Genomic DNA, 13229 nt, shown 5'->3' with positions numbered 1-13229 from the left:
TGCACCTCTGTATGAACAAAAAGCAACTAACTGAATGAACAAACATCTTAAACCCAGCACAAGCCCAATCAAGGAATACACACACAGTCTCTGTCATTCAACCCCACGCTTAGCTCAGCCAGAAACGATTCTATCCATCAAATGTACATACCATGGACCCAACATTCAACATCACCCACCCAGGCTCTGCAATTTTTAACTAATATTCCTACCCTCTGTTTACTTTACCATATATCTGATTTGTCTCCCCTTAAACCTACCCCTCAGATCTTACAAAACCACTCTAAATCGGATTATTCTTTTCTGTTTCACACACCTTAGGTCTGAATATCCTATCCTCTGTTTCACCCACCCTGGGTGTGATTATTCTATTCTCGGTAACACCCAACCTAGATCTGATTACATTACACTTTGTTTCACTCAACCTAAATCTGAATGTTCTACCCTCTGTTCCACCCACCCTATATCCTATTATTCTATTCTGTGCGTCACCAATTATACATTTCATTATTCTACCTGTTTCACCTACCCAAGATTTGATTATTCTTTCCTATTTCACCCACCCTAGACGAGATTATTCCACCCTCCGTTTCATTCCCTGGATACCTGATTATTCTATTCTCTGCTTCACCAACCCTACTTCGAATTATTCTACCCGTTTCACGCAGCGTCTATGAAACCTCACCGCTGCACATTCCCAAGCCACCATCTCCCCGGCGTGCGACATAAGCATCCCAACCTTCCAGATTAACCCACTACACACTTATAATTCTATCCTTTTTGCGCACTATCAACCCTAGACTGTTATTTTCACCGACACCCACCCACCGCCAGCAACTTTACTTTTCGTTGTACTCACTCTAAACACTGCAAGCCCACCGTTAAAGATGCCAGGGCTTCATTTTCACCTTTAGACCCAATGCCTATCAAGAAATCCACAGGCTTCATAACTACAGTTGGCTGCTGCTTGACCTCACTTTCAGCCAGTAGTTGTGCCGCAGCAGTCCCACCCCAGTGTAGGACACTGCCCAAGTCCTATCCCCTAATCTTCTGTCCACCACTGATATTGTACCTTCTATCTGGGGTGCTCGTATGAGACACTTTAAACTCGCCTCCCAATCGCAATATTTTTTCAAAGACACATGAACATTTACTCATAAAGCAAACTCCATCTCCCATAACTTTGGATGCATTGTAACTGCTTGGCTGCTCTAGCCGTTTAACCATCAGTATGGAAACCTATGCATGGATCAACTGGTTATTCAGTGCCAAGATACCTTTCTGGGTGAAAATGCGCTTTACAAATACACGATATATATATATGTGTGTGTGTATATATATATATATATATATATATATATATATATACATATACATATATATATTACACAGCAGGATCCCAGGGGTACCACCATCCAAAGAAAGGCGCAACACCAGGAAACAGACTCCAAAGGCAAAGTTGAGAGTTAAATGATGATTTATTCAAGTATCCAAATTACGCGTTTAGGCCGCCAGACATGCGGCCTTGATCACATGTATATATATATATATATATATTTGTTCTGCTCACACAAGTAGGTATCTTATCTAATGCCTTTGCAGTACGTATCTAGAGCTCTACTATATCGCTTGTTTTTCTTATCGCTAGGCACAATTTGTTACTCATGGTGCTAAATGCTTTAGCTCTCTTTAGTTTTGTCTAGGTAGAACCGATCAATAACTGTTAAATACATAAAATCCATTGGGAACCCAGTCTTTTCCCCACAGAAGGAGCAACAGTTACAGGTACTGGCAGGAACAGATCAATCATCAGACATTGCACCAGCGACCGACCAAAGCAGAACTTGGGCAGACGCCTTCCTTCAAAAGTTGCGAATTTACTCAAGAGTAAAATATTCTACCGTTTTTTCTACTACCTTCCAACCCCTAGACCTCCCCCACCCCCGGGTAAACTTGCTCTTCACAACTCCTCCTCCATCTCCCCAACCCCCTCTTCACTTAATAAAGCTTGAATGTTGCTATGGCTCCCTTTCTCCGAGTCTCTTACCTCCCTCTGGGAGAGAGCAAAGCAGTTACAAAAACTTTTGTTAGGTCCTGAAGAGATGTGTGTCGGTGGGAGGTGGTGTTGGGGGATGTGGCTGAGAGGCGGGAGATTGGGGGCGAGGGGAAAGATTTGTATGTGCAGTGCTCTATCCCTTTGTGTGTGCATACATCTGTATTTGTATATCCGTGTGTGTCCTGAATTTAAAGCCTAACGTTTGATGCCAATTAAGGGGCGCCAAGTCTATCCTGTACATGTCCCAGATGGGGCAGTCCTGATGTTCAAGCTTAGAACTGACCGTTTCCTCGCTTTGGTTTGTTCTTTCTCTCCTAAAAGACAACTCCGCGCCGTGCATTTCAATAGGGAACCTGAGGACTCATATTTGAGTGGCCAGAAACCCTCCATTCTCAGCGTTCTAATCTTTGGAGCAATGCACATCTCTGAGTCTACCAGGCGCATAGATTGTAGCCTGGTCACCGATGTCACCCTCGCCTTCTCAATACAGTTTGTTTCTCAATCCTATTACTTCTTTTGATTTCTGTAATGAAAGGTTCAACATCCCGAGGATGCTAGACCACACATAAGCACGCACGGCACTGTACAATAAAAGAGTCCTGAAATGTTAATAAATATGCTAGTAGGAAAGTTAATTTTACCTATTTATGGCGGCAATCATTTGGTTATATTTAGGTTTATATTACTGTATCGTTTGAATTTGAACTTGTGTATATGTAAATGCAACTTTAAGTTTTATGTTGTATATTTAAAAAAACAATGAAGTTTAACTTGGAACTATTGTTTTCCTGTTTAAAAAGAAGAACTTTTTTAATAGACTTTTTTGCCTCCGTTGGGACAATCTCTAAGTGCTGTAAATGTATGATATTAATACAGCGTAACTGTACTGAATTTCCGACTTTATGAGTATGAACTGCAGAGTTGGGCTTGACAGATGTGAACACGTGACACGCAGGTCACAGAAGATGTCACTGGTGAAAGATTATTCTCTGAGCCATTCTGACAGCATTCAAGATATGTTTTTTAAAAAACACACGCGTCTGTATTACCTACTCCAACTCAACTAAAACTCTTCCATTTAAACAGCGCTCGCTTCTAACTGTGCATTTCCCCCTTCTTCATTCTTCTCTTGTACATATATGAACATTTTAAGCTTCAACTGAGAGGGCTACACAATTTAAAATATTCACTATTTTTGTACATCATCTCACAGTTGCCTTCACCAATTTGCTATCCTTTTGTAGAGGTTACCTACAGGCCTTGACTATATAGGCCTTACTTGTGGCATGCATAGTTTTTAAGTTATGTATTTTACTTGAGCGGTTTGATAAAGTGCTAATATCCCTTAAATGTCATCGCCCATATCAGGTGAGGAAGAAGGTAGCAAGAGTCAAGCCAAGTGAGAGAATCAAAATATTATGCATGTACACAGGTTATCAGTGAAAATAGGTCAATGGCTTGAGACAAGAGGTAGACTTCAATCATTTGCCCAAGTCATGGGAAGTAATCTTGAATTTGTAGATTTGATGGAAAATACTTTTAAATAAAAGTCCAGTTAGAAATAAAGGTGTGTCTTAGTTGGAGAATTTATTAGAGTGAAAATGTGGTTAAAATTAGAAGGCTTTATGGAAGGCTGAGGAGGTCATATTGTGACACGAGGACCGCCATAAAATGGTGATACACCTGCCTCGCTAAACGTGTGGTTCCTCTGCCTCTTAGAGAGAATCGCGGATTAACTGCAGGTGGACCCTCTGCTGGTCATCAACCAAAGGCAGAGGTCTGTCCACCAAAGGATCGCAGTTTTACATCATTTAGAGCAGATCTTCAAATCCCTTGACTATCATGGCTGATGCTTTTTCTTTTTCAAAAACAAGCCCTCACTTTGAGGTCAAGACAAAAAGAAAATGTCCAGCAGGCCAAAAAACATGGCGATCTGCACAGAATTTATCTTACACACTCCTGTTGTATTTTCGGCAACAACAGCCTGCCACAAAGCCAGGAACAATACAGCAGACTAAATTCCTCCAATCAGGGTCTAACTAGTGTCTAGATCAGACCTGACAGGATGTAGGATGAGCTGAAAAGATAAAGGTTTCAGAATTTTTCTGAATCTTATTAACTTTTCTCTTCATATCTTAAGAAAATGGGTCGAGTTTCTTCTATCAAGATTTCACACTAATATTTCAATAAAAGCAGTAGTAATAACAATGCAAATGCTCACAGTGGAACACCTACTCATGATTTTCAAGGACTCCAAGCAGCTCAGAATAATGTCGTACATACAAGAAGTGTGACCAGACACCAAGTACATGTCTTCCTCAAAGATGTTGAATCAGGTGAATTTGGCCTCACTTCAGGCTTTTCAATATGATGCAGATTACATTCTTAAAGAATAACTGTGCTCCACTGTTGGCCAATGCCACACATCTATTTGATAGTACCTCTTGCTTCATCGTTAACTATCCTGTGCCCAGTTACCAAAAAGGGCTGCTAGTTAATTAATGAAAAGATAACCTCCCAGTCTCTGCTGCTTTATATCTCTCTCTAAGCACCCCGATGTGTTTTCTCCTGTCCTCAGGACACGGTCATGTTCTTCACCTACTTATCCCTTTAAGCCCTACCAAAAGCTCTCTATTCTTTGATGAGCTGTAATGGGGAACACAAATTCAAACAATTTTATTCCTCCCACATGCATAGCCTTATCAGGACCCATAGAGGCACTACTAAGGTACCAGAAGTTGGGAGATCAAACACAAACTAGAAAAAAACCAAACACAAAGTGATCTCGGAGGCAGGCAGCCGTTCACGTGGGGTCTAACATAGGGGAGGTCCTCAACTTTTCTCCATTGCCCATGTCGTTCAGAAGCACACATTAAATAAACGCATGACAATAAAGATGAAAGCGATACCCAGCTTGAGGGAACCTGGCCACTGGAAAGCTAAGATAATCAAGAAACTTAAAGGACCATTTTTCCCTCCACAGTCACCTATGACATTGTAGACACAGGTTCAGGCAAGGTCATGCAAGTGGGGTGACATAATTTTATAATGAGTTCTCCCGTTTAAGACCTTACCTACTACCCTGTGTTTGTGCTAAATAATATGTTATTGCTGTGTTGAACCGAGGGCGCCACAAACTAGATAAAGACCACTTTTCCAACTATTATAAAATACAGCCTGTTTCTTCCAGCCCCTCTGATTTAGCAAACCTTCTCTGCCATGTATTTTATCGGTGCACTGAAGCACGTAATCTAATACAGTTCCATTTGAAATTTCACTTTCTCAGTCACTAACAGGAATATTGCATAGATTTTCAACAAAACCAAATATGTAACCCCCCGTTTTGGATTTGTCTCGTCACTGTGATATGATTGAGGCATCAGGTCCACTCCTCCAGAGCCAAAAACTGACTTCATTTACAGGATACCCAAGATAAATATTCAGGAGATAAACTTACAAAGAATGTGTCTAAATATAATTCACTCTTATATAGTCAGTGGTGGCTACCCAGTAAAACTGAGCTGTTCGCACCCCATGAGAGTAAAAGTTCAACAACTCACTATTTTAGTGTTATGTGGAGTCCACAAAGTAAAACAAGTATATGCCACAAAAATAAAAAGGAAAAAAGGCAATATGCCAACACCTAAGCATCGCTGCTATATGCATGCAATAAAAAAAAATCATTTAGTTCAGTGATGTGACTTTTTTACTATTTTTTTTTCTTTTCTTTTGTTTTCTAATAAGATGCCTTCCAGCTGTTAAGGCATTTTTTAAATTACCATTTATTTAGTTATTATTATTGTTTGTAACCGAGACAAGTACAAATCACAACCTAACCAAGCACTCAAATCTCAAGCAGCTACAAGGTTACGTAACCACTTTCTAACAGAAATTTAAAAAAGACAACAGAAAATAAATTCCCATCTAAATGGGAAGCCAAAGAACAGGGCAAAATAAATAATTGATATTTAATGATAAATTAAAAAATAAATGAAAAAGTGCACTTTGAGCCAGCTTTGTCACTAAAGAGAAAGGAACTATTTTTAGGCACACATGAACAAAGGGCACAGGCATTGTGCAGTCATACAAAGTGAAGGGAGCCAATGGATAAAGTGGGCTTACCCGTTGCCGCAGGCTGTAGGCTGTGGTGGGTGGAAGCAAAATGTGAATGACAGTTTAATCGATCAATGGCTGAAGCCTGCTGACCAAAAACTCCCTGTATGTATGTATATTATGAATTAATTTGTTGAAAAAACAAATGTCAAAAAATGAAAAAACGCAAGCGGCCTCAAAGGCCAGACCTAAAAAGGTGAAAAGCCATCTATTCACTGTACGAAACGTGCCTCATATCTGTTCTAGCTTGATTTACATTCTGTACATAGTACGGGCATCTAGTGGTTAGGCTCAGTATGGCATCTTGATTTTAAAAAGTTGCAAACCAACACCATAAAGCAGGTTTTTCTTATCATTACCACACAACAGTAGAATTAAATTGTTTCTATAACCACAATAAGCGAGGGAAGAAAGGACGAAGACAGAGATACATCTCCTGCTTTCTCTGAAAGCAGTTTTCTTGCCCAAGAAAATGAGATGAAGGCACGGAGCAGGAACAATAGAAACAGGATAATAACAAGATTTAAATGTTTGTTTTGCAGAAAGTGAGTCAGTGGAAGAATACAGTAAATAAGGGTTGGGCAATGGGAGGGACGAACTCAAGCTGGACAGGCTAAAGTAAATGAAGCCATCAAACAGAATGCCAGAAAATGGAAGTTACAACCCACAAAGCCTATGGTAAGCAATGGACGGAATGCATTCCTAGGTCAACTTTCTGAATGTACCCCAAGATGACTTTAGCAAACCAGAGATAGCTGTGCTGTCTGGTAGGCTGCGACCTAAAAATTACTTTCTTGCCATGTTATTTTATTGTTTTTTAGCGAGCGTGCAGCTTTTTGCAATATTAGAAACCAATAACATGGCATAACCTGGTGGCATTCCAAATACCCCAACTATAAGGCTATACTCAACAACACTATGCTAAGAGTATGAACACTTTGAAAAATATTCTAATTTTGGGTCATATCTAATCACTCTCACTTAGTGGGAGTGTATTCCACACCTTTGCGACCTGAACCAAGAATGCTCTACAACAATTCATGGGCTGCAGATCAGAACCATCTTGTCAGAAAATAATTATTCACTTTTCTGTGACGAGAGACTAGGCCTTTTCTCCCTCTGGCTCAGGGAACAATGTATGGTACTCTAAACAGAATCTTTTATCGAGTGAAGAGTCCTCAGCAGCAGGAAATCATGGGCCGTCTGGTCCCAAAGCAACAGTGAGCGGATTGCTGCATTCTGTAATCTGCAGGCAATTTGACAGATATTCAGGGCTCTATAGATATATTTCATCCGAATTTCCAACCATGGGTATTATTGGTTGAATTTTGCATTAGAAACTAAGAAGAGGAAGATCTTGTTCTTAGTTTGAAGAATACAGGTGTGACAATACTTGGTGGGACACTGCAGCTTCCATTTGGGAGCCAAGGATCTCAACCTATTTCTCTGTATCAAGACACAAACCCAGAGCGTGTGAATAAATTTCAAGACATTTATGTTTCTGCCTCTCCTTCCTTGACATCGTGTGTCTTCATCATAAGACAGTTTTATCCCAAGAATGTTCTTTCTGGTTTGCTATATATTATATTTATAGGATGACGTGCAAATGTTCTCAAGCCATTGAAGTAGTCAAATGGTACATGTATTAAAAAAAGAGAAGATTAGAGCTCATCTCTGACTCGTATCACTTTATGACATCTTGAAAGTGAAAAAAATGCTGCACGCGCAATTGTTTTGGTTCTGCACTGTAAGAATGATTGAATCCAGTTAGGTATACTTCCTCTACACCCCCTTCAACTAAACTGTTGCTAATGATTCCAAGGTCAACATTGTCAAATACAGTTTATAGCCCTGATTAAATTAGGGTTCTAATATTGCCTCCATCGGCCTCCTAATCAAACTCATCCAAAATAAACATATTTATAGACTCTATTGTATGAAAAAGTCTAAAACCTAACGTCTCATCCACTAAAATGTTGTCCTGTTCTGCAAGAAAAGAATAATAGGTTTTTTTTAAAGGTTGATGGTGGTCCATAAAAACTGGTACCAACAAATTGCCAGTAGAGGGCAAGTTAGAAACAGGTCGAAAGCTGGCCAATTATGTGGGTCACCCTAAGCATTCCTCAACAGGTGACAAACCAAGGTCTCCTCAGACTTTACTGACACTACCTCCTTCTAACAGAAATTCAATAACTGTTACTTTCAACAGCTCAACAATGATGAACTAGCTAGATAAATGAATAATGTTTGGGAAAGATATTATGGTGAGAGGATGAGGACCTGCTCTTTTGCCTATATTTAAAATTGGTCTCTTGTTATAAGATGGAAAGAGGTTAATGTCATAAATGGAGCTATCTTGCATTCTTCTATCTAGAGGGTGTTAGTTCCTTCAAAGGCTATATTGAGTTATCTTTCCTCATAATTATCACATAGATTTTATCAATCTTAGAATGTTGCACCTGTATCACAAAGCACTTGGAAAAAGTGACCTAAATGGATAAACATCTGTTTGTGCAACTGCTGCAGATATCCCATAATTCCTTCTGACTGGGATATTTCTGTTTTAAAGAGGGCATTGTTTTTTTCTCTTCTCACCTATCATTTATAAGGGCAAAGAAATTTCAAGACAGCAAGTCTACTTTCCTAATCGTATTTCTGACGCCATTTTCTCTAAAACTGCTTTGATCAGTTAGCTATTGCTTATTGGAATTTAAAACATGGCTACCCTCAAATATATGGAAAGTGGTTTATCTGTGGTGCATTGAGCACAAGAAAATTTTGGATATACTTGTAATTCTCTCCCAGTTGGTGTATGTTTTTGCTCTTTGAGCTCCTACCTGATTTGTCTCGCTTTAGCTCTTTCTTCCAAGATCACTTTTAGGAGCCATCCAGTGTTCCCACCTTTGCTGTAGTAAGCACCTGTGATTCTTTCAGATCACTCTTTCTTAGCAACTACTTCCTCCTCCACTTTTCGTCTAGTTTAGCAATCTCTGCTCTCATGGCTTTTTTGACCAGGTATTGGCTTCTGGTTCTCAGAGTTTAGCTGCATCTGCTCTTGTGCTTATTTTTGGCCAGGGATTCATGTTTGTACTGTCTCAGTTTAGGTTCTCTGCCCTGCGGGACAGAATCTAATAGTGTGGCCAAAGTCACCCCACTGTGTGTAGCGATATTGTCATATCTGATCAATGACTGACTATATGCAATGTATTAATTTGCCATTTTAGGCACTGGGGTAGATCTATGAATTGTGCTGATGCCCTTGAATGTGGGTGAAAGACAACACACATTTTCACTGTTAAATGAGAGAAAAAGAAAAAATGCATGCTTCATACAGACCCTTTTCTGTCCTCTTACTCCCTACACACAATTGATAACTGCTTATCTGCTTATTACCAGGCAGTTCTAGTTATTCAATGTAAACCCACCACTCACCTCCTACATCTAGCTCTGACGTCCACCACAGCTCACTCCACTTCCCACCCACTAATCCTGTCCAAGGCAGGTCAAGCAGGTGGTGAAGACAAATCCAGCTCTCAGTAAGCCAGAGGGTAAGCCGGGTCTGCTGACCCTGCCCTGCTAATGAGCTGGGACCTAATCTTATTATAACAAGGCATCTGTGTTATTAAACAATCAACGTAACAGAGGTAGTGTGCAAGTATGAGCAGAAATGGGCACCGACAGTGGAGCTGATGCTGCGCCGAAGGGAAAAGATATTCACTGCTCCAGTGTGAACAGGTTCCTGTTGGCCCAAAGTGGAAAGATTCTTGCTGGTCCAAGATTGAAGAATCCATGGCAATTTAAAATGTATGGCTGGGGCTGGTAAAAAAGGACGGCCCTTTGTCGGTCCAAAGAGCAAACACCCTCACCAGACCTAGTTAGTCGGGTAACCAGTGGTTCAAGGCAAACAGGTTGTCACTGGTCCAAGCTGGAGGGGTGGTCCATTGTCCAAGGTAGACAGGCTGTCATGGGTACAAGTTGAATGAGCGTCACAGATCCAAGGTGGAAGGGCCTTTGCCTGTCCAAGATGAAAGAGACCTAACTAGCTACGGGTGAATGGACCCTTGAAAGCCCACAATGGATGGGCCCAGGGTGATAGCAAGTTACTAATTCAAGGTGGACAGCAATCTCTGGTTCTAGGTGGGTGATCATTACTTGTATGAAAAAGATGGGCTGTTCTTCGCCTAAATGTGCTTGTGGGTGGCGAGGTGGAAAGGCAGATCTTACTGTCCTGGGTACAGAGGTGCTGGCTTTCACATGATGTAAGGGAGGATCCACGGTCCAACATGCGTACAAGAAGAGGGTATCAAATGTAACAAGTACTGACAAAGCCAATAGGTCACACCTATGTGATGGCTTTATCAATGTTATAAGACATGCTGCACATCAGAACGAGCTGCTGAGCAACATGGCTTAAAGTTTTTTTTTAAATAGTAGGGCTGTGATGTGGCACTGACCGTGTCTTAGTGTTTGTTTTTTTATAAGTAACAACGACGGGGACGACGATGGAGGAAGCAACAATAAAAAGACGGGGGAATGGGGTGAATGTATATGCAAGCAGGGATGGCGTGGAGGGGTGGCAGGACGGAGCGGCAACAACTCAGAGAGGTGGTGGGTGGGAGGAGAAAGAAGCAACACGGGCAAAAAAAGTACCTCAATCAGCACAAGCAGTGGAGATACACTAATGAAGAAGAATAAATCTGTCCTCAGTCCATGCGCCAGAGAATATACAGGAAGTGATGCCTGTCTAATTAGGAGGCAGCAAAGGAGACGTGGCACTGAAGCCAATGAATGATAAACAATGTGCAGACAAAATATCAGAGAAAAAATATTATGTGGATAAAATATCATGTCAAGAATATCAAGGACAAAAAATACTGACACGGTAAGTTTCAATATGTAAGCAAAGTTTTACTATATATAACTCGCATATATGTACCTTAACAATATATATATCTTCAAGGTAGATAGATGTGGAGCTAAGCATAGTAAATCTGTACTTACCTATTTGCACTAACCTTCTTGATATTGTGGTCCTCGATATTTTTGACACCATATTCTGTCTGAAAGACTTATGTTTCTGACATTCTGTCAGTGATCCCCTTCTTGTAAACAATAGTGCCTCACAAGCAAGAGCACATGCGCCAAGACAAAGCTCACACAGGCTCGTTCCTAAAAAATGTTGAGGCATGTTGTGAGCGATGAATGTCAGAAACAGAAATTGCACAGGTGTCATGGAGCTTGACTGTGTGCACCATATCACAGACTCGGAGTTGTGCTCCTGGGATTAGCAGCTTTGGGGATGGGTGACTGGTGAATATACATTAGAAAGAAAATGGTGTAAATACAAAGGAGATCATGGCAGACAAGTGTTGCCGGCCTACCTCCTCCGCAAAGTCCCCTGCAGCATCCCAGGCCCACTTCAGCTTCCCAACTTTCCTGGGAGGTAGAAGAAAATAATGCAGATTTGTGAAGGAAAGGGCGAGGAGGTAGGAGTAAGAGAGTAAGGGCAACTCCCGATTTACACCACACCATAGATGAGAAGGCGAAGTGCAGGGAGGGAAATAGTGTATAGAGCGTTCTGCAGAGGGACAGACCCCTCCATCGCCACCGCCGCTTGTCACTGCTATATTAAGTAGTTTTTCTTCTGCGTTCCTTCACTTCTGGGCATTAAGAGGAGGCTAAGGTTGCCAGATTCGTATAAAAAACGACTCTTGAAATTAATAATTAATTTGCCTACGCGTGTGCCTTCTTGGGTCTTTGGTTCGTGGGAACTAAATATACTCCATGGTTTGCGATCAGCTTTGCCCTCTTCCCACTGCCTTCCTCCGAACAGGGCTGAAGGCACCTCACAGGGTGTGAACTCTCGATGGAAGGGCGGTGCACTCTGGTAGGAACAGGCTTGTGCTTTGGGGAGTCGAGTAGATTCGCATGTATAGTACGCAGGTATCCACCGCTGGGAGTTCCACGGAGCAGTCAGGTGATAATTGCTGCGCTTTCATCTGCACAAAGATATTCTGGTTTTATGAAGCTAGAAAGTGGCCAGAACTGAGGGATTTTGCTTCTTGAAGAATGGTCCTGGACTTGTATTTCTTTTGCAACCACTGCATTTTGTTAATGATAGAATGGCATTGTGCGATGCAGATCTAACTTCTAGCATAGCAGATTTTGATTTAAAATGCGCCAGTTGCACAAAATATGGTATATGCTAGAGCTATGTTCGATACAAATTGTGACTTTTTCCACGAAAGTACCAAATAAAGGGTATAGTAGAGTTCTATTCTGTACTAAACCAGGCTAATATGTAAACTATCCAAAATGAAAATACCATTAATCTGTTATGTGGCAATCTAGAACATATGTTGCGTGAACTAGAGATTTCAGCACCAGAAAAGGCTCTCACATCTATTAAGTACAAATTGTGGCGAGCACTGCCAATCAGCGTTGCCCCAAACAAGGCTTCGCATTATATTTGTTGTAATTGCGTTTATATAGCCCTTCCTACCCCTGACGAGGCGTCTAAGCGCTTTTGCGGCGAGTAGCATGCTACTCCAGAACCCAAAAGGAATTAGTGGTGAATTAGTATAGGAATATATTAAATTAATTTGAGCGGTGGGCATGTGAGTTTGCTATTTGGACAGGTAATACAAAGGAAAAAATGATATTTGTAACATAGTGATGGGTACTTGACCAACTGTTATTATGTATAGAATCGATTAATCATGTCATGTTTTGAATGTAACAAATATGCCAGATTGTGCATTTAATTACACAGCTGTATCCACAGTGGCACTCATTTATGAAGTCAAGGTACGATGTATTCACCCATGTACCCTTCCCAGTCTTAGACTAGATTAAAAAGTATCTACAGGTGCTTAAGCGCAACAGCTTTGGGTACTTAGCTTTGAGGGGTGGCATCTGTAGGTCTTGCCCACAAGCAGCTTTAGTGATCCCGGTCTTTGGGTCAGACCTTTTCAACCACTGGTCTGAAAAACTTCCATTCACATTTGGCTTCCGACCACCACAAATACAGCATGCATCAATGAATCCGCTCACTTCAGCG

The 13229-nt window shown here is 41.0% G+C and overlaps 1 protein-coding gene across 5 annotated transcripts in view; it reads right to left on the bottom strand.

Moving 5' to 3' along the window:
- The window catches only part of MSI1 (musashi RNA binding protein 1), a 185911-nt gene that overhangs the window by 76789 nt on the left and 95893 nt on the right, over positions 1–13229 (bottom strand). The window lies entirely within an intron of this gene.

This window comes from Triturus cristatus, chromosome 11, assembly GCF_964204655.1.
Source record: "Triturus cristatus chromosome 11, aTriCri1.1, whole genome shotgun sequence".
NCBI lineage: Eukaryota > Metazoa > Chordata > Amphibia > Caudata > Salamandridae > Triturus > Triturus cristatus.
This window is presented reverse-complemented; position numbering and strand designations above follow the sequence as displayed.